The sequence below is a fragment of the Enhydra lutris genome, unplaced genomic scaffold (assembly GCF_002288905.1).
Source record: "Enhydra lutris kenyoni isolate GAN:26980312 unplaced genomic scaffold, ASM228890v2 scaffoldscaffold3, whole genome shotgun sequence".
Classification (NCBI taxonomy): domain Eukaryota; kingdom Metazoa; phylum Chordata; class Mammalia; order Carnivora; family Mustelidae; genus Enhydra; species Enhydra lutris.
The window spans coordinates 40,665,793-40,691,182 of record NW_019154087.1 but is presented as its reverse complement, the minus strand read 5'-3'; the positions used below and the strand labels follow the sequence as shown (position 1 = coordinate 40,691,182).

The window sequence follows — 25,390 nt, the reverse complement described above, 5'->3', positions numbered from 1 at the left end:
ACAATAACATAATAAAGTAAAGAGAAACATCCAAATGGCTTCCCAAGTCACTCGAACCCAGCCTATTCTGCTATCTGGCCTGATAATATCACTTAGCCAGCTGGAAAAATCCTTTCAAGCATGATTGAAGGGCTTTAAATAATGAGATTCTTTTCCCCTTTCCAGCTGTCCCTATTCTGGTGATCGGACCGATGCCACCTTTTCTCTCTTCTTCTTTTCTACTAGTGAAGCCACATTTTTACTTTTTTGAAAAGTTTGAACAGTCTTCTGCCATAGATGTTGCCATATTTACTATAAGGATGATAACCTGCATTTCAAAATGACCTTCTCCTCTATGTCACTCTTCACCATACTTACAATCTGAAAGTCTACTGTAAACAGAATGCATAATATAAGTTGCACAGAGATAAGAAAAGTTCACAGGTTAATTCTAAAGTCCTCAGCCAGACACCCGCCCACAATTATGACTAATGCTCACACTAGGAGAAGCCAGGATAGTCTCAGGTCAAGAATTCAGGGCCTTCCTCTTACATTCTTTCCTTCATGCTAACACTAGTAAATGGAGAGTTTCAACACTGCCTCACAGTCACAAGGACAGGCTGTATAGGCAAACCTCCTTCAACTATTTACTACGATGCCAAGGGACTACAATCCTGACAAGGAGTTAGGGGGTCTCAAGTCACTGTCTGGTGATTACTATAAAACTTATGGACAGAAAACAGAAGCAGGAAGAGTATAGAGCATTGTTCAAAAGGGAACTTAAAATCTGACTTTTAACTTCCATAAATTATCCCTTGCATTTCAAAAGTCATCTATCAATCAGTGGGTATTCACATGATCTGTGATTTGACAGATCTACCCTGAGGCATCCAACGTTGACACCATATTCAGGTGTAAAGTCTGCTCAGCAACAGAGTTGGAATCAGACTGCCGAAGTCTTCGGGACAAGGAAACAAGCCCAGAATGGCAGTCTAGGCCCCCACAGCATTGCAGCACAGTGATCTGGGAAACATGGTGTGAAGCACAGGGTCAGCCAGACAGAGCAACAGAGAACTCATCGTGGAAGGCATGTACAATCAGTGAGAAGCCACCCAGGCCTTTTAGGCAGGACGTCTGATCTGAACTAAGTTTTTTTTTTTTTTTAAGATTTTATTTATTTATTTGACAGACAGAGATCACAAGTAGGCAGAGAGGCAGGCAGAGAGAGGAGGAAGCAGGCTCCCTGCTGAGCAGAGAGCCCGATGCGGGGCTCGATCCCAGGACCCCAGGATCATGACCCGAGCCGAAGGCAGAGGCTTTAACACACTGAGCCACCCAGACACCCCCTAAACTAAGTTTTTCAATTGCCGTTCTGGCAGGTGTATGGCGAGCAGAGCAGCAGGGCCAGTTAGAAGAAAGCAGGTGAGACCTGCTTGCACAAGAGGATGAGCCTTGGTAATGACAGAGGGGACATCAAAAACTCAAGGACTCACTTCCAACGTGGTAAGTTTTAGAAGCCTGTAAGAAATCTGCGAGAGAGAGAGATCTTCAGTTAGAAAACTCAGAACCATAAACAAGACTCTTGTGGATTGCAAACAACCCCACCCTCCTGGGGTCTTCCTCATGCGATGACATATTGCTTTTTGATTTTTTAAAAAACACTACAGACCCACATCTGATGGAGCATCCAAGTGTAAACTCTTTCCAAGAGGCATTGATGGATTTACACTGTCACACACAATTGTAAAGTTTAGGATCTTGGCAGCTGCAGTAAATTTCAAAAATCCAAATAGAAGATCTTTGTCCTTGGCCTCCTCAGCCCCTTGATCTCGTGCTCCCTACTATCTAAGTCCTGCAGACACACAACCTTGGAACTGTCTTCTCACCCACCTGTCTTTTTCATCTTTTATCCGTCTCCTATCCTTCCAGCCGAATGCTTCTATTTATCTCAAGACAACACCCCTAGGACTCCCTCTGTTCGCACCCAAAGTTAACCCTTGACTCTCCTTATGATTTAAAGACATTTTGCACATCACGAAGATAGGACCTATGCAGATGTCCCCTTTACATATATTCAACCATTAGTCAAAAATGTAATTTAACTAAGCCACTTAACAACAACAATTAAATTCCTGCTTTCCTTTCAGAGCTTTCCTTTCTGAAAGAGAGAGAGAACAAGAGAGCACAAGTGGGAGGGGCAGAGGGAGAGGGAGAGAGAATCTCAAGCCGACCCTGTGCTGAGTGCAGAGCCAGACGCAGGGCTGGATCTCACAACCCTGAGATCACGACCTGAGCTGAAACCAAGAGTCGGACGCTCCATGGACTGTGCCGCCCAGACAGTCCCAAAGATGGCATTTTAAGTCATTAAAATTTTAATAAATTAAAATTTTGTGTTCATTCTGTTTGTTTCGTAAGCACTTACAGATCACTATTTGAGAAAAACTGGGAACTTTTAAAAACTCGAAACCAACACTAAACTGTCAACTACACTGAGGTCTTCTATAATGTTTAATATTTAAAGTATTATCCCGGGGCGCCCAGGTGGCTCAGTCGGTTAAGTGGCTGCCTTCAGCTCAGGTCATGATCCTAGGGTCCTGGGATCGAGCCCTGCATCAGGCTCTCTGCTCAGTGGAGAGCCTGCTTGTCCCTCTCCCACTCCCCCTGCTTGTGTTCCCTCTCTCGCTGTGTCTCTCTCTGTGTCAAATAAATAAAGTCTTAAAAAATAAAAAATAAAAAGCATTATCCCATTTGTACCCATGCACTTGCTAGGTCACAAATTTATTAAACTTAAAAAGCCCAAAGTAACTCCAGTAACATATTTAGTGCCCAGATCTTGGTTTCTCAAAAAAAGAACCAGAGTGTCTTAGAGAAATGGTTGATTCCAGGGTTAGGACATAGAAAATACAAAACGATGGGGCGCCTGGGTGGCTCAGTGGGTTAAGCCGCTGCCTTTGGCTCAGGTCATGATCTCGGGGTCCTGGGATCGAGTCCCGCATCGGGCTCTCTGCTCAGCAGGGAGCCTGCTTCCCTCTCTCTATCTCTCTCTCTCTCTCTCTCTCTGCCTGCCTCTCCATCTACTTGTGATCTCTCTCTGTCAAATAAATAAATAAAATCTTTAAAAAAAAAAAAAAAAGAAAATACAAAACGAGCCTAGAGCATTCTGTGGTACCAGCAAGTAAGATTAAAGCTTTTTAGAGTTGGGATAAGGGGGCAAGTGGAATGTTAGAAGGGCACAGAGGCCAACCTGAAAGAAAGTTCTAGTGGCCAAAGCTGGAAGAGTTTGAGCAGCAAGTTAAATAACCCATAAAATAACAACTATCCATGCATCCGTACTGATACAAATAGTTGAATAAATAAATGGGGAAAAAATTCTAATCAGTAAACATAGAAGAAATGAGAAAAAAAAAATGTTTGACCACCATTAGAACAAAAAACTACAGGGGCTCCTGGGTGGCTCAGTGGGTTAAGCAGCCATGTCGGGGGCTTCAGGCTAAGCTCAGAGATTATCTCTCTCCTCTCCCTCTGCCCCTTCCCACTCATGCTCAAGCTCACGCTCTCTCAAATAAATATATAAAATCTTTTAAATAAATAAGAACAATATAGTACAATGTACATCCAGTTCTACCAATGGATGCAAAATTAGTGAATAAAAGTTTAAGGAGAAACAGAATATTCACATAGCCCGAGCTTCTCTTCCAAGATATCTACTAATTACAAAGAGAAAAATAACTTTCCACTGGGGACCAGGCAAACAGCACCTTAATCAAGGTTTACATCAGCAAAAAGACATCACAGGCCCCGGACATGACGCACTGAGATTCCTTCCGGTATTTTTTTCCCCAAATGCGTAACTTCGATGTGATCATGAGAAAACATGAAGTACTAATTGAGGAACAGCCTACAAAATAACTGACCAGTACTCTTCACAAGTTCATAGACTGGATGCTGAACAGAAAAAGGATAGTGAAAAGCCACTGAACTCCGAAGAAGTCTATAGTTTCGATAATAGTAAAATAATCTCGCACTAATGTGAATCTATCCGTTTTGACAATTTAACTATAGTTTCACAAGATGTTATGGGAACTCTGTACCATATTTTTCTGCAACTTTTCAGGAAGCCTAAAAAATTACTTCAAAACAGCAAATAAAAATCAGTAATCAAAGAACCCCAATCTTTTTTCAGTATTTATAACAGAAGCATAATGTCAGACTTAAAATGCCATCCTTGGGACCGTCTGGGCGGCACAGTCCGTGGAGCGTCCGACTCTTGGTTTCAGCTCAGGTCGTGATCTCAGGGTTGTGAGATCCAGCCCTGCGTCTGGCTCTGCACTCAGCACAGGGTCGGCTTGAGATTCTCTCTCCCTCTCCCTCTGCCCCTCCCACTTGTGCTCTCTTGTTCTCTCTCTCTTTCAGAAAAAACAAAACAAAAAAACTTTTTTAAAAAAAGCCATCTGTGGGGGCGCCTGGGTGGCTCAGTTGTTAAGCGTCTGCCTTCAGCTCAGGTCATGATCCCAGGGTCCTGGAATCAAGCCCTGCATGGGACTCCCTGCTCCGCCAGAAGCCTGCTTCTCCCTCTCCCAGTCCCCCTGCTTGTGTTCCCTCTCTCACTGTCTCTCTCTGTCAAATAAATAAATAAAATCTTTTTAAAAAATTAAATTAAAAATGTCATCTGTGTTCTTGAAAACTTCAGCAAGAGCTATACAAACCCAACCATCGCTGTATGCATTCTGGAAAGCATTGTTTTATAAATCATTTGTTATACGTGTTTTATGACACATTTATCGTGTTTTATAGACACAACAATAACATCTCTTTCTTGTTACTCTGGCATATTTATGATTAGCTGAAATTCAAATGACATGAAGGTTGTGAGAGACTCCTAAAAGCCAAGCTTTAACGGCTATATCACTATTACACTGAGAAGGAAGAGCAAGAAGCTTCCCTTTTGTAAAACTGTTCTCTAGAAGTGATTTGCCCTCTTCCTTGAGGGAGCAGAAGACTAGCTGAGGACAAAGCACAAGCTGACATCCTGCAAACCACACCCCTCCCCTGCCCCCCCACTCATGGACGGACTTGTGTGACATTCTTTCTGAAAGCCCTTAACTCTCTTAATGTTTATGTCTTGCTAGAGGGAAAAACCTTAACTTGATGATGGCAAGGCCTCCAGGATCTTGTAGGTCCTCTTTAGTAGATGAAAGTTCTTTTGAAAACCTCCTTTACTTTTCCTTATCTCCCCCAACCCCATAGTACATAATCAATTGTTCCTCACAACCCCTGCACAGCTCTTTCTGCCTCCAGGGGGTCCCCTGCTTTCATAAAACTGCCATTTTGGACCAAAGATGTCTCGAGAATTCTTTCCTGGTCATTGGCTCCGAACCTCATCCCAGCAAACCTCACCTGTTTCAAAACCACATCACTTATGTGGGTGGAAATAGTGAAGGGAGAAAAACAGCAATTTGCTTTTTGTTGAAAAATTCAAAACACTTTAATTTGCCTCTGGGTTGGGTCAGCACTCTATGAGGTAAGATGGAACACATCTCCCTGAGGGGTGGGGAGATGCATATCTACCTCTGTGTCAGAATACAATGGGTGGTTTGTAGCTCCAGGGAACATTCCTCCAATTTTACCCTTCCAGTTAACTCGAAGAACTTAATACTAATGAAATGACAACGACCTAATGCTACCTGACCCCCAGTACTAATCTCCAGCCAGCTCCTGTCTAAAGAGTATTAAGATTTTTTTCAGTTGCAAACCCAAAAAGATCGGGCTTGTGATCAGTAAAGTGCAAGAAACCTCATTCAGTGGGGTTTCAGACCTTGCCAAGATTTTGCTCCACCCTTCTATCAAAAACAAAACGTCAGGGGCGCCTGGGTGGCTCAGTGGGTTAAGCCGCTGCCTTTGGCTCAGGTCATGATCCCAGGTCCTGGGTTCGAGCCCCGCATCGGGCTTTCTGCTCAGCAGGGAGCCTGCTTCCTCCTCTCTCTCTGCCTGCTTCTCTGCCTACTTGTGATTTCTCTCTGTCAAATAAATAAATAAAATCTTTAAAAAAACAAAACAAAACAAAACAAAACGTCATTGGAATTGTGATGAGAACTGTAGTTTTGCTTTACTCACATCCCCCACCTGGGTTTTTAAACAACCAGGACACTACTAACGTCCCACATTAGGAGTCTCTGAATGAGTATTTATCTCTATGAATAAGCTAATAGTGTGGCTCAAAAATTAGATACCCACTTTCTAACGGTCTCTCAGCGACATAAAATACCTGCTTCAAAAAGCTATGGGGGCGAGCCTGGCATGAGAAGGGGGAGTAACTGCCAGTAGGTTTTGAGGGGAGAGGATGAAGAAATGTGATGGTTCTACACACCGTACTTTAAGTAGATGAACGGTAGGATATGTGAGCTCTGTGTTGCGGGAAAAAAATAAAGTCCGAACCATCAAGACACTTTATTATCACTGATTCACAACCTAGAGTGAACTGGGAACTGATATTTTAAAGGACAAATTTTAGCTTCCTGTAGGTAGACCCATATATCCTATATCCTATAGAGGCGATGGTCATTCAGGTTCTTTAATTTTCACTAAAAAAATCTCAACCCTAACCTATCACCCCAGTAAGCAACACAGATTAAGCTTTCCCTATTGATATAACCTTTAACTGATGCCAAACTTCTATCAAAAACTCCTGACAGAGAGAAATATAGGGTATTTTGGTTTTGTTTTTAAAGATTTTATTTATTTATTTGGCAGAGAGAGACACAGCGAGAGAGGGAGACAAGCAGGACGAGTGGGAGGAGAATCAGGCTTCCTGGAAGCCTGATGTGGGGCTCGACCCCAAAACCCTAGGATCATGACCTGCGCTGAAGGCAGACATTTAACGACTAAGCCACCCAGGCACCCTAAATACAGGGTATTTAAAGAACATTAGATCCATCCATCCATCTATAAAATCTAGATTTATCCCTTAATAAACCCCAAACCATCAAACAACAGCATGTGTGACCAAAGGTCTCAGGCACCACAAGGGTTTCTTATTATCCTTAGGGTAAGGAAAATTGCAACTACAGCGAAGGGTCCTAGAAAATGCACTACTGCATGTACTACATGGATGGGCACACAGGATGCTCTCCCAAGCCCTTTACAGTCTCCTCTGCATCTTTTGTAAATGCTAGGAAAAGTTTTCTATGGAGCTGGTGCGTTTCCCCCTTTATCCTCATTGATTTGTGTGACTGATCATCCCTTTTTATTATGGCTTCCGGAGGCAACATTAATTTGCACAGCATGTGTCCAAGTCCATTTTAACGTGTTTCCCTTTACACTTGGTTGTATTTTATTTTCCACTTGGAATACTTAATGCTCACCTCAAATGTTTCATGGATGCTTAATAAAAATAAATGCAGAAATAGATTTTGGCTCTAAGTATATTTTAACAGCATCTTAACACAAAAGAACGTGTTTCCTAAGGGAGTTGTTGCTGAATGCACTGGGGCTGGAACAAAGATAAGCAACACACATTTATACTATAAATCTGTTTCTTTCTAAAAGTGGAATGAGCTTTCATATTTCCACTGCTAGGCAAGAAAATAAAACTAGGCAACATTACAGTTACTTTTGTAACTGTAAATTTACAATCTAATTTTTTTGATCTTGTATTTTTCTTTATTGTTGTAACTTCTTCAGTATTGTTTTTTCAAAGATTTTATTTATTTACTTGAGATACAGGCAGCATGGGTGGGGGAGACAAAGAAGCTGGCTCTAAGCTGAGCACGACACTGGAATCATGACCAGACCAGAGCCAAAGGCAGACGCTTAACCAACTGAACCATCCAGGTACCCTAGTACAATGTTTAATGTTTAATAATACATTGTTTAATAATAACTGTAATACGCTGGTTAATTTTTTGAAGTCAATCATTAAAAACCAACTATACACACACACGCACGCACGCACGCAAAATTACAAAAGGGAGCTCAGTAACTTTTTAGCAAGCCATTCAAAAGTTGTGGACAAAACTTTATGTCCTGGGACGCCCGGGTGTCTCAGTGGGTTAAGCATCTGCCTTCCGCTCAGGTCATGATCCAAGGGTACTAGGATCCAGCTCCACATGGTCTCCCCACTAGGCCGGAACCCTACTTCTCCCTCCCCACGCCCCCTGCTTGTGTTCCCTCTCTCACTGTGTCTCTGTCAAATAAATAAAATCTTTCAAAGTATATATACATATATAGGTACATATATATATACACATACCTACCCCGGAGCTAAGAAAAAAAGACAAAATGTATTGGTTAATCCCTTTAAAAGTACTAATATTAACAAATTTCTCTCCTACCTTGTAGTAACTTCTGTGCTTAGTTAAGTTTTTAGCCATTTACTATCTATCAACTCTTGTTTCATACATCTAGAGAAAGGCAGTTTGCCGTCTAGTTCTTAACACACACCACCGGACACAAAATCAGTTTGCACCAAGGCACTGATTTCTGAAAAAAACGGTCTGAAATCTCGGTTTGGATTTCACATTCATTTCCAAGTGAAATTGGGAAGGACTAACTAAAACCTAGTCGTCTCAACTGAAGTGTTCTATTTTCTACCAAATGTCCGTGCAATACCCACCAGATCTTTCAAGCCACACATCCCAAATGGCTTTTACCATGTACTCACTCAGCTTAATAGAGGTTCAGTTCCACCGAGGTCTTCGATCTCAAAGTCCGTGTGTCCAGAGGCAGAGCACTAACAATCGTTTATATAGACGCTGAGCTGAGTCAGCCAAACCTTCCAAATGTACCCTAAGGAAGCAGCTCTTAACAATAGCATCAAGCATCTGTACCGTGCTTTCTAAATCAGGAAGAGCTTTTCTAAAATCTCTCTGGCTCTTTTCCAGGCTGCTTTCTTCCCGCGACTCCCAGTCTCTGCAGGACTGTCTGGGACTCCCTCTCGCCTCCCGCGCGCTCTGGACTCGATGTCGAACCGCGGGGGACTCAGGACACCGCCGGCGCGCACAGCAGACCCCATCCCCCACCCCGGCGGGCGACCCGCCCTGACCCACGCACTCCGCTCGGCGGACAGCCCACCCACGGTGTCCGCGCGCTCCCGCCTGGCCGGCACTCACATGCGCCGCTAGCGGCCGGGGAAGACGCCCGGCCGGGGCACAGTAACTGTCGGGAGCGGCGGGCCAGGGCGGCCCGGGATGCGAAGAGGCGAGTGCCGGCAGCGCCGACGCTGGCTTCGCCTTCGTTATCCCCCCGCCGCAGGCCGGGAGAGCGCAGGGCGGCGGCTCCCTCGGGGTCCGACGAGAGGAGTAGCGCCGCCTGCCTGGCCGCGATAAAGCGCCCTACGCCCGCGGCGGAGCAGCGCGCGGGTGGGCGGCCAGGAAACGAAACAGGGCATTGGCTCGAGGACCACCCTCTTGCGGGACCCAGGTCACGGAGCTGACTCTCCCAGAGCGCGCACGGACAAACCCCAAACTTCCGCCTTGCCGGGTCTGTACGAAAGGGACAGTGGTGATTAGCCCTGGTAATCACAGGGCGCTACCGGGGCTGATGGATACGAGCTCGAAGCGGGATGGGTTTGCTCACTGTCTGTGTCCCGCGCCCTAAGCTCCGAGGGACGCTGACACCGAGGGGGTTTTTTTCCTATCAAACACGTTGCCCACCCGAGAGCAAGTAGGTCTCTATAGAATGAGCTTCTGAGAAATTAGGTGATTACTCCCCAACACAATAACTTAAGGGATTGAATCTAATACGGGGGGGAGGGGTGGTAGGGTGAGGGACGAGTTGAATGAAAATATTACTTCGAACGGTTTGAGTGTATTCTGCACACGTTTTTAAAAGATTTTATTTATTTATTTATTTATTTATTTATTTATAAGATTGAGGGAGAGAGAGAGAGAGAGAGCGAGCACAAGTAGGCAGAGTGGCAGGCAGAAGCAGAGAGAAAAGCAGGCTCCCCGCTGAGCAAAGAGCCCGATATGGGACTTGGTCCCAGGACCCTGGGATCATGACCTAATCCGAAGGCAGCGGCTTAACCGCCTGAGCCACCCATGTGTACCTGCACGCTCTTGTAATAAATACTTCTCTGTAATACTGTTCGTGTGGGAAAGCTGGAAAGTGTGCATATTCAAGAAAAGGTTTGATTATCAGGCTTTATGAGTGTTTATGACTTTCCCAAAATTTGCCTGTTGCAGATACCCTTGAAAATAAATACTTACATCTACTTTCTGGTTTGCGTTTACAAACAAAAATCAAATTATTTAAAGCAACACCAGGAATTACTTACTGTTAATTCTTTTTTTTTTTTTAAGATTTTATTTATTTGTCAGAGAGAGAGGAGCGAGAGCGAGCACAGGCAGACAGAGTGGCAGCAGAGGCAGAGGGAGAAGCAGGCTCCCTGCCAAGCAAGGAGCCCGATGTGGGACTCGATTCCGGGACGCTGGGATCATGACCTGAGCCGAAGGAAACTGCTTAACCGACTGAGCCACCCAGGCATCCCTTAACTGTTAATTCTTAACCCATTACATGAAATCTTTAATCACAGGGCATCTGGCTGGCTTAGTTGGTGGAGTGTGTGACCCTTGATTTCAGGATCGTGAGTTCAAGGCCTATGTTGGGTGTGGAGCCTACTTTAAAAAGGGTAAGTTTCAGGGGTGGCACAGTAGGTTAAGCCTCTGCCTTCTGCTCAGGTCATGATCTCAGGGTCCTGGGATGGAGCCCCGCATCGAGCCCCGCATCGGGCTCTCTGCTGGGCAGGGAGCCTGCTTCCCCCTCTCTCCCTGCCTGCTGCTCTGCCTACTTGTGATATCTCTCTCTCTCTCTGTCAAAAAAATAAATAAAATCTTTAAAAATATAAATTAATAAATTTAAAAAGACACTTAAAGACATGTATACAAATATATTTGTCATTTTAGGCAAGGACTGAGAAAAATTTTTCAGAGACGGCTCTTAATAACTGCTTGCAAAATTTAAAAACACCCACTAAAGAACAAAATTTTACTGATGTCAGTAAAGATTTTTTAAATTGCTAGCAAATTCTTTTTTTTTTTTTTTTTAATTTATTTGACAGACAGAGATCACAAGTAGGCAGAAAGGCTGGCAGAGAGAGAGGAGGAAGCAGGCTCCCCACTGAGCAGAGAGCTGGATGCGGTGCTCGATCCCAGGATACTGGGATCATGACCTGAGCCGAAGGCAGAGGCTTTAACCCACTGAGCCACCCAGGCGCCCCTAAATTGCTAGCAAATTCTAAAGGCAATTCCAAGAGGGGACTTGTAAAAATGGGGGGGAAATATACATAAAATTGATAAAAAGCACATTTAGAAAAGAAACAGGACAATAGGTTGAATATAGCACTGTGTAATATGTAAAACAAAAACAAACCAAAACCTTATGTATAGAAAATAGCTGGCAATACAAAAAAATGGTTTTTTTTTTCTGGGTTGTGACATTATGGTTCTTTTTTTTCTTCTATTTTAGTGTAATTTTCTAAATTTTTTTAGTGCAGATATACAACGTTTATTTTGGAAAAAAGAATTTTGTTTAAAAGTAAATCAGTAAGGGATGCCTGGGTGGCTAGTTGGTTAAGCATCTGCTTAGGCTCAAGTCATGGTCCTGGGGCTGGAATTGAGTCTCCGAGAGGGGCTCCTAGCTCAGCAGGGAGCCTGCTTCTCCCTCTGCCTATCCCCCCCCTTGTGTTATTTCTCTCTCTCCCCCCAAATAAAACCTTTTTTAAAAAAGTAAATCAGGTGGCACCTGGGTGGCTCAGTGGGTTAAAGCCTCTGCCTTCGGCTCAGGTCATGATCTCAGGGTCCTGGGATTGAGCCCCACATCGGGCTCTCCGCTCAGCGGGGAGCCTGCTTCCCTTCCTCTCTCTCTGCCTTGTGATCTCTGTCAAATAAATAAATAAAAATCTTAAAAAAAAAAAAAAAAAAAGTAAATCAGGGATGCCTGGGTGGCTCAGTTGGTTAAGCTGCTGCCTTCAGCTCAGGTCATGATCCCAGGGTCATGATCCCAGGATCCTGGGATCGAGTCCCACATGGGGCTCCTTGCTCGGCAGGGAGCCTGCTTCTCTCGCTGCCTCTGCCTGCCTCTCTGCCTGCTTGTGTGTACTCTTTCTCTCTCTGGCAAATAAATAAAATCTTTAAAAAAAAAAAGTTTAAAAAAGTAAATCAATAAAATGCCAGTGTTTTAGTCAGTAAAAAATATATGACAATACTTAAAGACCGAACCTCACCTAAAATAGGGCTAAAAATCACTAAAACAAAAAATTTTCTACCTTATTTTTAGTAGAATTTTTAAAGGAGCTTGATTTTTTCATATTGATAAATCAGTGTATATGCTCGCTAAAATTACATTAATTCCTATTCTCACTCTAATACTCGCTAAAGCTGATCACTGCCATCAAATTCTGTTTGATAAATTCAGATTAAAGCCAGCCTTTCATGAATGCATTGCATTATTAAGAAATGCATCATTTTAGCTTATAAGTTAGCATTTTATTTTGGGCTAATCATCTTCAAATTCCCTGTCTTATCTTTTAGTGTTTGAGTGTTTTATGTCACAGAGTATAGGGAAGAAGGAACATAAAGATGACCTTCCTGGGGCGCCTGGGTGGCTCAGTGAGTTAAGCCTCTCCCTTCGGCTCAGGTCACGATCCCAGGGTGCTGGGATTGAACCCTGCATCCGGCTCTCTGCTCACAGGAAACCTGCTTCCCCCTCTCTCTGCCTGCCTCTCTGCCTACTTGTGATCTCTCTCTCTCTCAGATGAATAAATAAAGTCTTAAAAAAAAAAAGTCACTTGTTCACCTGAGCTCTCACAAAAACTGGATAGAGTAATAATTTTAATCTCTTTAAATCTGATAACAAATGACAGTGTTTCAATTTACATCTCTTAGATTTAGGGAGAGTAAACTTTTTTAATGCTTAATGATCATTTGTGGTTTATTTATAAATTTCCTATGTAAGGCCTTTTCCCATTTCTCTCTATGAATTTCTTAGGTTGCGGAACAAGGAAGCAGGAGACTGGTTCTCTGAAGAACGTTGATCTGCTGGGCTGTCTCCAAGCTAGTTGAAGTCACTGTCATATTTTACGAGCCTTCCAATCAAACCACAGAATTATCAAAAGTAGGATTTCTTTACAATCCTAATGGAAAGCTCTGGGGCCATCTGGAGTCCACACCTGTGAAACACACATTGAAGATCTCAAATGCGCCCCTGGCAGGAATAAGGTGTTGCCATGTGCTTTTGTAGGTGACAGGTAAGGACAGATGCCCTCAGGGGAAGGGAGCAGACTGACTCTTTCATGGAATCAATGAAGCCTCACTTCTTGAAAACTCCAAAAATAATGGGAAGTTTTTCTTTTTGTGGGGGAGGAGGAAGTGGTAATACACTTTTCCAATAATCACACCAGTGAGGGACTTGCCTATGTGGTTTTCGCCAGGGTATTCGTGTTTGGTGGAAAGTCAGCAACAGACACAGACAAAGGCTACAAATTCGCTTAATGCTGATAAATGGTATGGCTTCTTGTAAGAATGGCAACCAAAGCCAAATCAAAACAGTATTCTCATTAAAGGAGCAAACCTCCTGGACTTGTAACTCCATGAAACAGTCACTCTACTATCAAAGCTCCCGTAGAGACCAACGAGAAGCTCTCTTCCTCTTTCTCTTGGGAGTTTTAATACCTTCCTAGATTTTCCCAGCTGCCCCGAGCTCTCGGTCTATTCTCCAGCCTGACCACCAAGGGCAAGGAGCTGGTAAGGACTCAGTACCTTCCTCAGCGCTTACTCCGTGTGGTGAACTTCTCAGGGTCAATTCTCCCCTTAGAAGCCCAGGTTTCAGACAGGCCTATTATGGACCTGGGGGCATTTGTATATAACATCTGTAATGGGTCCAGTATATTTTCACTACTCCCAAATAAAAACCATTTTTAAAAAAGCAAATAAAAAACAGTACAGGTGGCTGTAGGCACTGAGTTCCCCCATGGCTCTTTTTAGAGCCACTAGAGACCTTTGATGAACTCCAGAAGAGAAAGATCAGCCTATAAAGGGCTTGAACACTGATGAGTAAGTGAAGGAGTAGAAACAGGGTGTAGATAACTCTTACCAAAGGTTTCACTATAACAAGAAAGTAAGAGAAAGGAGCATCTCTTAAAACTATCTTGGGGGGCACCTGGGTGGCTCAGGGTTTAAGCCTCTGCCTTTGGCTCAGGTCATGATCCCAGGGTCCTGGGATAGAGCCCTGCATCAGGCTCTCTGCTCAGCAGGGAGCCGGCTTCCTCCTCTCTCTCTGCCTGCCTCTCTGCCTACCTGTGATCTCTGTCTGTCAAATAAATAAAAAAATTTTTAAATCTTTAAAAAAAAACCATCTTGGGGTTCAAAGAATATATTTCTTATTTGGTTAGGTTAGGCAGGCTGGATTATGTGTGCACACCAAAAGGACAAGTCACAGAGAAGAAAAGGTAGTTAACTGGTATAATCAGGTCCCTTACAAAGGGAATGGAAATGGAATCCAGAGGAATTAGCATTCGAAAAGGAAATTTTTTTTAATTATGGCAGAAAGGAAGGGAGTGAGGATGAGTCCTCATGCAGATTAGTGTTTTAGTAAGGGAAAGAAAGAAAATGGAAAGAAGTACACTTTCTCTCTGAAGCTGGAGGATCTGCTGAAGGTATCGTGTGAAAGCAAAGACAAGGGACTTAACCCTGAAATAGACCTCTGTTTGTTTCCTATGGGTACCATAACAAATTCCCACAAACTTAATGGCTTAAGACAACAAAATGTGTTATTCTCCATTTCCATAGGTCAGAAGTCCAAACTGGGCCTGACTGGGCTAAAATCAAAGATGCCAGCAGGTTTGTATCCCTTTCTGGAACTTTTTCCAGATTTTTTTTTTTTTAAGATTTTATTTATTTATTTGACAGAGAGAGATCATAAGTAGGCAGAGAGGCAGGCAGAGAGAGAGGAACGGAAGCAGGCTTCCTGCTGAGCAGAGAGCCCGACGCGGGGCTCGATCCCAGGACCCTGAGATCATGACCTGAGCCGAAGGCAGTGGCTTAACCCACTGAGCCACCCAGGCACCCCACTTTTTCCAGATTTTAAAGGCCAGATACATCCCTTGCTCATGGTTCCCTTCCTCTTGCTTCCAGGCCAACAGCAGAGCATCACTCTGACCTTGCTTCTGTTACCGTATCTTTATTCTGCTTCCCTCTTCTACTTTGAAAGCACTCTTGTGATTACTTTAGACACACTGGATAAGCCCTGATAATCTTTCTACCTTAAAGTCATTTCATTAGCAACCTTAATTTCATTGTCATACTTAATTCTCCTTTGGCAGGCAAACTATCACATTTACCTTTTGACTATCAAAACTATTTTGCCCCGATTAGTTGGTATATGACATCTGGGTTGCCTGGGTGGCTCAGTTGTTAAGGGTCTGCCTTAAGCTCAGGTCATGAGCCTGGGGTCCTGGGATCGAGTCCTGCATTGGGCTCCCTGCTCAGGCTCCCGGGAGCCTGCTTCTCCCTCTGCCTGCCTCTCCCCCTGCTTGTACTCTCTCTTGGTTTCTCTCTCTTTCTCTCTCTCTCTCTGACAAATAAATGAATAGAATCTTTAAAAAAAAAAAAAAAAAGGACATGACATCTTTGGGAGGCCATTATTCTGCCTAATACAAGGCCCTAAGAAAACAAAGAGGATGCTAATACCTAATGTGGAACTGTTGGGGTTCAGAGCCAAAGGCCAAGAAAGAATTCTTGAGATGTCTTGGGTGCAAAAGGTATTTTTATTAAGGCACAGGAACAGGAGCTACGGGCAGAAAGGACTGCCAAAGGGATTGTGAGGAGCAACTGATTATATACTATGGAATTGGGGGAGGTAAAGCTAGGGGAAGTTTCCAAAAGGATTTTCATGCACTAAAGGATTTTAATGCAGACTCACAGAATCCTGGCGGCCTAGCTATTGTCAAGCTAAGGTGGTTTTTCCCTCTAGCAAGGCATTCACATGGAAGTTCCTGGAGGACTGTTGTACTCGGCCTGCCCCAAGTATTTGTCAGTGGGCTACAGGTTATAAGAAAATTTAATTTTACCTACATTTCTTTTTGCCTTTGTTCCCCACATCACCACCCAGACCCACAGAGTTCGTATGAATATTATTTTAAACTGAAGACATTTGAAAGACAACTGATGCTGAAAGCAGCCTTCTTGGAGTTTCCCTTATCTGACTAAAGGCAAGGCCTTCAGAGAGTAAAACACCATAAATCCCCTCTCAGGAGAGCTTCACTGCTAGGAAAAAGACCAACCATTCACACCTGGATAAGAAATTGCATAAACAAGCACTATCACAATCATACTTTCATTTGTTTCTCTAAAAGCCCTTTGTTATCCAGTGGAAGTCCTCTTTCCTGCCCCTCTTTGCCCCGATTAGTTGGTATATAAACCTCACAAACCTTATCTTTTCTACTTTAATCTGTTGTCAGGTAACTTTCAAGCTCCTCCCCCACCCCACAGGATCTGAATTGGTGGAGGGAAAATTTGTCCTCCCAATAGCAGTAAGGGACCTGGAAGGAGTGCACAGCAACACCAGGGACCCCTAAGACTGCATTCTGCAAATGTAGCAGGATCAAAGCCACAAGTGGGCATTGCTTTCCCATTCACAAAGAATTCCCATTCATAAAGAGAGAGAGGTTAGAAGGTCGAATAAATTTGAAAACACGGTTTAGCCAGGTGGACAAGGCACAGAAAAATGGAGTAAGGACTTAAGTGTGCAAAATGACTCATCATAGGAAAGTGAAACCAGGAAAAGACAGGTTGAAAGGGAATCTTGAGAGTGAGAAATTAATGAAAGTTTAGTGTAAAGGGATGATATTGTCAAAATAGTGTTAAAAAGATTGATCTGTCCATATATAGAATGGATGGGGGTTATGGCAGAAATCAGTTTGGAAATGAACCAAAAAACCACTGAGCTAGAACAAAGGAGGAAAAGATTCTGAGGGAAGGGGCATGAGGGAAACATTGTGAAGGAGGACTTTATAGTACCTGGTAACTGATAGAATATTGAAGGTGAAAGACATAGGAGTTAGAGCTCTGCTTAGGGATGTGTGGCTGTGTTGTGTGAGGGGGATACTCAGGCAGAGACACAGTATGTTGGTGGGGAAGCTTCTCCAGCCCACCTTGCTTCCCTAGTGCCTGTTAGAGGTCTCTGTGTCTCCACACAGTAAAGGGGGCAGTAGGCACTGCGAGCCACTGAAGTGGCCCTTTGGCTAGGAAGTACTTGGTCTCATGGGCTGCCTCTGGGAAGATCTTCAACACTACTGGATAAGCTCTGTGCTTCCCCCGCTCCCTGCTCAGTAACAGGGCTTCCCTAAATTACATTTGTCCTCAACAGAAGTGTGTGAGATTCAAGCTACTATCCTGGCCTTCCCAAACTCAGCAATTTATGAGTGATTTGGGGGGTGCCTGGGTAGCTCAGTCGGTTAAGTTATGCCTTCAGTTCAGGTCGTGATCGCAGGGTTCTGGGATCAAGACCTACATCAGGCTCCCGGCTTGGCGGGGAGTCTGCTCCTCCCTCTCTCTGCCCCTCCCCCTGACTGTGTGGGCACTCGCCCTCTCTCTCTCTCTCTGTCAAATCAATAAAATCTTAAAAAAAAAAAATACCTGACATTGAATTAAATCATGTTAATCCTACAAAAAAAGTCACTACTAAGGGACGCCTGGGTGGCTCAGTTGGTTAAGCAGCTGCCTTCAGCTCAGGTCATGATCCCAGCGTCCTGGGATCGAGTCCCGCATCGGGCTCCTTGTTCTGTGGGGAGCCTGCTTCTCCCTCTGCCTCTGCCTGCCACTCTGTCTGCCTGTGCTCGCTCTCTCTCTCTCTCTCTCTCTGACAAATAAATAAATAAAATCTTTAAAAAAAAAAAAGTCACTACTAAGCTATGGCTAAGGCTGCTCCATCTATAGGAAACAGGAAGACACATGTACACGCTGCTGGGCCTTCTTTCTACTCCTCCACGTCTCTTAGCCCTCACATGTTTTCCACATCTTCATCTCTCTGTGTTGTATCTTAGGTAATTTCTTCACAGATACATCTTCTCTATTCTCTGTACAGTTGTATTTATCTTCTATCCAAATTCTTAACTTCAATGATTAGGGATTCTTTTCATTTCTAAAAGCAATATTTTGTTCTTCTTCAAACTGGCCTAATTATTTGATAGTCTCCTATTCTTACTCATGTTTTCAGTATCTTTTTTTTTTTTTTTTTTTACATTTTACAGCACTTCAAGCAGAATTATTTTTCATTTTAATTCTGATAATTATAATCTCTGAAGTCTTTGTGGTTCTGGTTCTCTTACGTATGGCTTGCTCACTGATTTTCGTTTTCTAATTTTTTAAGTTTTTTGGGGAATCTACCTGTAGGAATTTTTTGAGGCCCAGTTGAGGGTACATTCATCTGGAAAAGTCTGGATTTCCTTCTCTCAGACATCTGGGGATATTACCCTTCCTCATAATTACATTATAGGTGTATGTTTTTGGGTCAGGTAAAGAAAATAGATTTAGCTCTCAAGTAGCTTAAGATTTGGCCCATTGCTACAAATTCTCAGGGGACTTTTTTTTCCCCTTCTTTTTAAAATGTCCATTCATAGTGTAGGCCAAGATAGCAATGTTTTCTTGTGGCCTGCCTTTGCAGGGTGGATTTCTTTTCTAGTTTGACCTATCTGAAGGTATACTTCTCCTAGGTCTAGGCATTATGCTTCCATTTTACGCAAACTCAAGGCTTTGGCCCTGTGCCCTCCGTGCAATGCAGTTCAGATCACAAAGACCACTGTATATCTCAGATACCCAGGGGCCTCAAGAATTAGATTACCTGCTTGGTCTTTGCTCCATTACTGATGCTAGTGGACTTAACCATTTAAAGTGGGTTTTAATATTTAATGAAGTATTTTTAGATATTATATAGCTGCACAGTTTCAGAGTATCTAATGCTGCAAACATGCTGAAAACAAAAGTCCTCAAATATATCTGTCATCTTTTTTACTTTTTCATGTTATTATGGAAAATTACAAACATTTCACAGGTAGAAAAAAATATGATGAGGCCCAAGGCACTGATCAGCCACTAGCGGCCAATCTTAATTTTTATTCATATTTCCCTTTTCTTTTCCTTTCCCACAAATTATTTTTTTGAAGAATGCTTTCAAGTTTTGTTTATTTATTTATTGAGAAAGAGAGAGTGAGAGAGAGAATAAGTGGGGGGACAGAGGAAGAGGGAGAAGCAGACTCCCCACTGAGCAGGGAGCCTAATGTGGGGGCTCCGATCCCAGGACCCTGAGATCATGACCTGAGCTGAAGGCAGATGCTCAACTGACTAAGCCACCCAGCCACCCTCCCACAAATTATTTTGAAACAAATTTCAGAAAGCAAATACTTTTATTCATAAATATTATCATATGTATTTCATAAATATTTTCATAATGTTCTCCCCACACACATAGAAGATGTTTAGAAATGTCCAGTAGCCTTTTTGTGGTCATGTTTGAGGGTTATTATTGTCATGTAACGGTCATGAGCCAAGGATGAAAAGTGTCCCATAAAATAAGCAGCAGTGTCATATCCAAGAAATCATTGCCAAATCCAATATCATAATGACTTTCACCTATGTTTTCTTCTAAGGATTTTGCAATTTTAGCTCTTACCTTTAGGTCTGTGATCCATTTTGAGTGTTTTCTGTCCATGGTGTAAGGAAAAGATCCAACTTTATTCTTTTGCACGTGAATATACAGTTTTCCCAACACCATTTCTTGAAAATAGTATCTTTTTCCCATTTTTAAAAAAATTATTTATTTATTTATTTGACAGAGAGAGAGAGATCACAGGTAGGCAGAGAGAGAAGGGGAAGCAGGCTCCCCGCTGAGCAGAGAGCCCGATGCAGGGCTCGATGCGGGGCTCAATCCCAGGACCCTGAGACCATGACCTGAGCCGAAGGCAGAGGCCAAACCCTCTGAGCCACCGAGGCACCCCCTATCTTTTTCCCATTAAATGACCTTTGTACCCTTGTTGAAAATTGAGCATACAGGCACGGAGTTATTTTGGAGCTTTTAATTCTATTCCATTGGTCTATATGCCTGTCCTTATGCCAGTACCACACTGTTGTGGTTATACTAGCTTGCAAGTAAGTTTTGGAATCAGAAAGTGTGAGACTTCTTCTTTTTTTTTTTTTTAATATTTTATTTATTTGACAGAGAGATCACAGTTAGGCAGATAGGCAGGCAGAGAGCGAGGAAGCAGGCTCCCCACTGAGCAGAGAGCCCAATGTGGGGCTCGATCCCAGGACTCTGGGATCATGACCTGAGCCGAAGGCAGAGGCTTTAACCCACTGAGCCATCCAGGCGCCCCAAGTGTGAGACTTCTAACTTGATCTTCATTTTCAAGAGTATTTTGGCTAGTCCCTTGAGATTCAGATGCATTTTTGGGATGGGTTTTTCTGTTTCTGCAAAAAATGCCACTGGGATTTTGATAATTACACTCAATCTGTAAGTCATTTTGGGTAGCACTGTCATCTTAACCATATTAAATATTCCAATCCATGGACACAGGATGTCTTTCCACTTATTTATGTTTTCTTTAATTTCTTCCAGCAATATTTTGTTGTTTTCAGTGCACAAGTCTTTTCACCTTCTTGGTTAAATTTACCACTAAGTATTTTATTGTTTTTTATACTATTGTAAACAAAATTGTTTTCTTAATTTTCTTTTCAGATTTTCATTGATGTGGTATAGAAAAGCAAGTGATTTCTGCAGGTTGATTTTGTAGCTGCAACTTTGTTGAATTCATTCATTAACTCTAAAAAATTTTTTTGGGTGTGGAATCTTTTGGGTTTTCTATGTATAAGATCATACCATCAGGTGCCTATGTGGTCAGTCAGTTAAGCATCCAGCTCTGATTTCAGCTTAGGTCATGATCTCAAGGTTGTAAGACTGAGCCCCGTAACAGCCTCTATGCTGAAAGTAGAGCCTGCTTGGGATTCTCTCTGTCCCTCTCCCTCTACCCCCCACTCTCCCACACCCCCATGTGTGCACATTCTCTCTCTCTTCTGGGAAAAAAAAAAGAAAAAAGAAAAGTTCATACTATCTGAATAGAGATAATTTATTTACTTGCCAGTTTAGATGCATTTCTTTCTCTTGCCTAATTGCTCCGGCTAGAATTTCCAATACCGTGTTGAATAGAAGTGGGAAAAGGAGGCATCTTTGTCTTATATCTGATTTTAAGGGTAAAGTTTTCAGTCTTTTACCACTAAGTATGATGTTAGCTGTGAATCTTTCATATATGGCCTCTATCATGTTAAGGAAGTTTCCTTCTATTCCTAGCTTATTGAGTATTTTTTTTTATCATAAAAGATTTTTTAAAGTATCTTTACAAAGATACTTTGCGTATATCTTTGCTACATGAGATTATCCTGTAATTTTTTTTCCCTTCATTCTAATAATGTGTTATAGTGCATTGATTGTTTTTCATAAGTTGAAACATCCTCACACTTCAGGGTTAAATCCCATCTGGTCATGGTTTATAATCCTTTTAATAAGTTGCTAAATTTGATTTGCTAGTATTAAGAATTTTTGCATCTTTATTCACAAAGGATAGTAGCCTACAGTTCCTTTTTTCTTATAGTGTCTTTATGTAGTTTTGGTATCAGGGAATGCTGACTTCACAGAATGAGTTAGGAAGTGTTCCTTTCTCTTTAGTTTTTTGGAGAGTTTGAGAAGGATTGGTGTTGGTTCTTTAAATATTTGGTAGAATCTACCTGTGAAACCACTTGGTCCATTGCTTTTCTTTGTTGGGAGGTTTTTATTACTATTTCAATCTCCTTGCCAGTTGTAGGTCTACTCAGGTTCTCTATTTCTTTTTCTTTTTAAGGTTTTTTTTTTTAAAGATTTTATTGATTTATTTTGACAGACAGAGATCACAAATAGGCAGAGAAGCAGAGAGAGAGAGAGAGAGAGAGAGGAGGAGGAAGCAGGCTCTCTGCCGAGCAGAGAGCCCGATGCGGGGCTCGATCCCAGGATCCTGGAATCATGACCTGAGCCCAAGGCAGAGGCTTTAACCCACTGAGCCACCCAGGCGCCCCTCTTTTTAAGGTTTTGTTTGTTTGTTTGTTTGTTTATTATTCTGTTTTTAAATTTTTTTTTGGTGGGCAGCAAAGCGAAGTTTGTTGAACAATAGTACAAAGCTCCTGAAGAAGAAGGGGACCCAAGAGGGTTGCCTTAAGATTTTATTTTTAAGTAGTCTCTACACCCAACATGGGGCTCGAATTTACAACTCCGAGATCAAGAGTAGCATATACCATCAACTGAGCCAGCCAAGTGCCTCAGCTTTTCAATTTCTTCATGAGTTCATTTAGCAGATTGTATGTTTCTGGGAATTTGTCCCTCCTAATTAGGTTACCTAATTTGTTGATGGACAACTGTTTATAGTTTTCTTTTATAACATGTTTATTTCTGTAAAATCAGACCTCTCTGAAGGTCCCAACTGTTGTTAGTAATTTGAGTCTTCTCTCTTTGTTCTTAGTCAGTGTAGCTAAAGGTCTGTCAGTTTTGTTGATCTGTTCAAAGAAACAATTTTTTATTTCATGGTATTATTTTAAACTTATAAATATACGTACTTATAAAATATGTCCATGATTTTATAAATGCTTCCTTAAGTATTTTCCTTAAAAGATTGTGAATTACATTTTAAAGCCAGTTTCTAGCTTTTTAATAGGTACTTAGTAAATTCACTGTTAAATGAACAAATGAGGTTAGTTTAATGATGTATACAAAAAAGAAATGTATATAAATCATAAATGCAAAGGAAGCAGGGGGTGGTTTGAGGGAAATGTGCAAAGTTCGCCCTTATACACTGAAAACAATCCAATTCCCTTAACAGCAAGAGTTTTTTGTTGTTGCTGCTGTTATTTAAAACAAAAATCCTTGAGGTGGGCTTCTATTATTAAAGCCTGGGTTTCTGCAGAGTTCAGTTCTTCCTCACTTCTCTTTGATGTTTAAATTGCTTTATCACGAGCCAGCAAATAAAACCCCAACCTTATCAGGAAATAGTGACTTTCTCTCTTTGTTCTGTTGCCTTACCTGAACTTGATGACTCCCGATGGTCTTGTTTTTCTTCAATTTAAGCTCTGCCTCCAGTGCTCCAAAAACCTTGCATACAGACAATGCAACTAAGTCATTGAGTTCATTTACAGAATTAAAAGGTGTCTGGTTAGTTGTAAAGTCCCTTTGACTCAGCTGGAGATCAATTACTCAACTTGCTCACTAGCAGAGGGTTTCAAATTGTGGTCTGATAATCCTAGGGTACCAAGGAAAGGCTTCAGGGACTCCACAACCTTTCATGTAAATATTGTTTTTAAGATACTTTAGCCATTTAGAGAAAATATTTACAAATCTATCTGACAAACAACTTGTATCCATAGCATGGATATTTTTTCCCCAAAATAAATAAATAACATTCATACATTTATAGTTCCATTCTGCAGTGAAATTAAAAATGTAAATACTGCATATGCTTTTTTTTTTTTTTTTTTTTTTTTTAGCCATCCAAATGCCCCTGGAACATTTTTATTTTTACTAGGAGGATTTCCTAATTAGCATTTCTTGCAGGGCAGTTCTTTTTTTTTTTTTTTCCTTCTTCTTTTCTAAGATTTTATTTATTTATTTGGCACAGAGAGAGAGACATCATAAGTAGGCAGAGAGACAGAGTGGGGGGAAACAGGCTCCCGCTGAGCAGAGAGCCGGCTGCCGGACTCTATCTCACGACCCTGAGATCATGACCTGAGCCAAAGGCAAAGGCCCAACTCACCGAGCCACCCAAGCGCCCCCTGCAGGGCAGTTCTAATGGTAACAAATGGCTTTAGCTTTTGGTTATGTGGGAATATTCTCTTTTCTCTCTCATTTTTGAAAGTCAGTTTTCCAGATATAAGATTCTTAGTTGACAGTTTTTTTTTTCTTTTAGCTTTTTGAATATATCAATACACTACTTCTGGCCTCCAAGGTTTCTATTGAGAAATCAGCTGAGACTCTTAATAAAGGATCACTTACATGTGATGATTTGTTTCTTTCTAATTGCTTTCAAGATTCTCTTTTGCCTTTCTTTTGACAATTAGATCTTGATACTGGTCTCTGGATTTATTTTACTTGGACTTGAACTCCTTGAATTTGTACATTTATATATTGTGTCAAATTTTGGTATTTTTTCAGCCATTTTCTTGAAATATTCTTTCTGCTCATTTTCCTCTCTTCTTTTTCTTATATTCCTACAATGCATATGTTAGTCAACTTGATGGTGTCTGAAGGTCCCTTAAGCTTACACCATACACAAAGATAAACTCGAAATAGATAAAAGACCTCAACGTGAGGCAGGAATCTATCAAAACCCTGGAGGAGAACATACACAGTAACCTCTTCAACATCGGCCACAGCAACTTCTTTCAAGATATGTCTCCAAACGCAAAGGAAACAAAAGCAAAAATGAACTTTTGGGATTCATGAAGATCAAAAGCTTCTGCACAGCAAAGGAAACAGTCAACAAAACAAAGAGGCAACCCACGGAATGGGAGAAGATATTTGCAAATAACACTACAGACAAAGGGCTGATATTCAAGATCTATAAAGAACTCCTCAAACTCAACACACACAAAACAGATAATCATATCAAAAAATGGGCAGAAGACATGAACAGACACTTCTCCAATGAAGACATACAAATGGCTAAGAGACACATGAAAAATGTTCATCATCACTAGCCATCAGGAAGATTCAAATCAAAACCACATTGAGATACAACCTTACACCAGTTAGAATGGCCAAAATGGCCAAAATTAAAAAGACAGTAAACAACATGTGTTGGAGAGGATGTGGAGAAAAGGGGGAGAAATGCACCAACTTGCATTCCCACTGTTGGTGGGAATGCAAGTTGGTGCAGCCACTTTGGAAAACAGTGTGGAGATTCCTCAAGAAATTAAAAATAGAGCTTCCCTATGACCCTGCAATTGCACTACTGGGTATTTACCCCAAAGATACTGATGTAGTGAAAAGAAGGGCCATCTGTACCCCAATTTTCATAGCAGCAATGGCCACAGTCGCCAAACTGTGGAAAGAACTAAGATGCTCTTCGACGGACGAATGGATAAAGATGTGGTCCATATATACAATGGAGTATTATGCCTCCATCAGAAAAGATGAATACCCAACTTTTGTATCAACATGGACGGGACTGGAAGAGATTATGCTGAGTGAAATAAGTCAAGCAGGGAGAGTCAATTATCATATGGTTTCACTTACTTGTGGAGCACAAGGAATAACACGGAGGACATTGGGATATGGAGAGGAGAAGTGAGTTGCTTTTTTTTTTTTTAAGTGTAGTATAGAAGAATAATTTAATATCCAGAATTTATAA

General features: G+C 41.9%; 1 protein-coding gene across 3 annotated transcripts in view; it reads right to left on the bottom strand.

Annotated features, from left to right (window-relative positions):
* Positions 1-25,390, bottom strand: part of LOC111155589 (ATP binding cassette subfamily G member 2 (Junior blood group)) — a 157,068-nt gene that overhangs the window by 74,463 nt on the left and 57,215 nt on the right. For 2 of the 3 annotated variants that reach the window (XM_022515852.1, XM_022515867.1), the window contains exon 2: positions 23,068-23,136. The exons of the other annotated variant lie outside the window; for it this stretch is intronic. The gene's annotated coding sequence lies outside the window, so the exon portion shown is untranslated. The remainder of the gene's footprint in view (positions 1-23,067; positions 23,137-25,390) is intronic. 3 annotated transcript variants of the gene reach the window in all.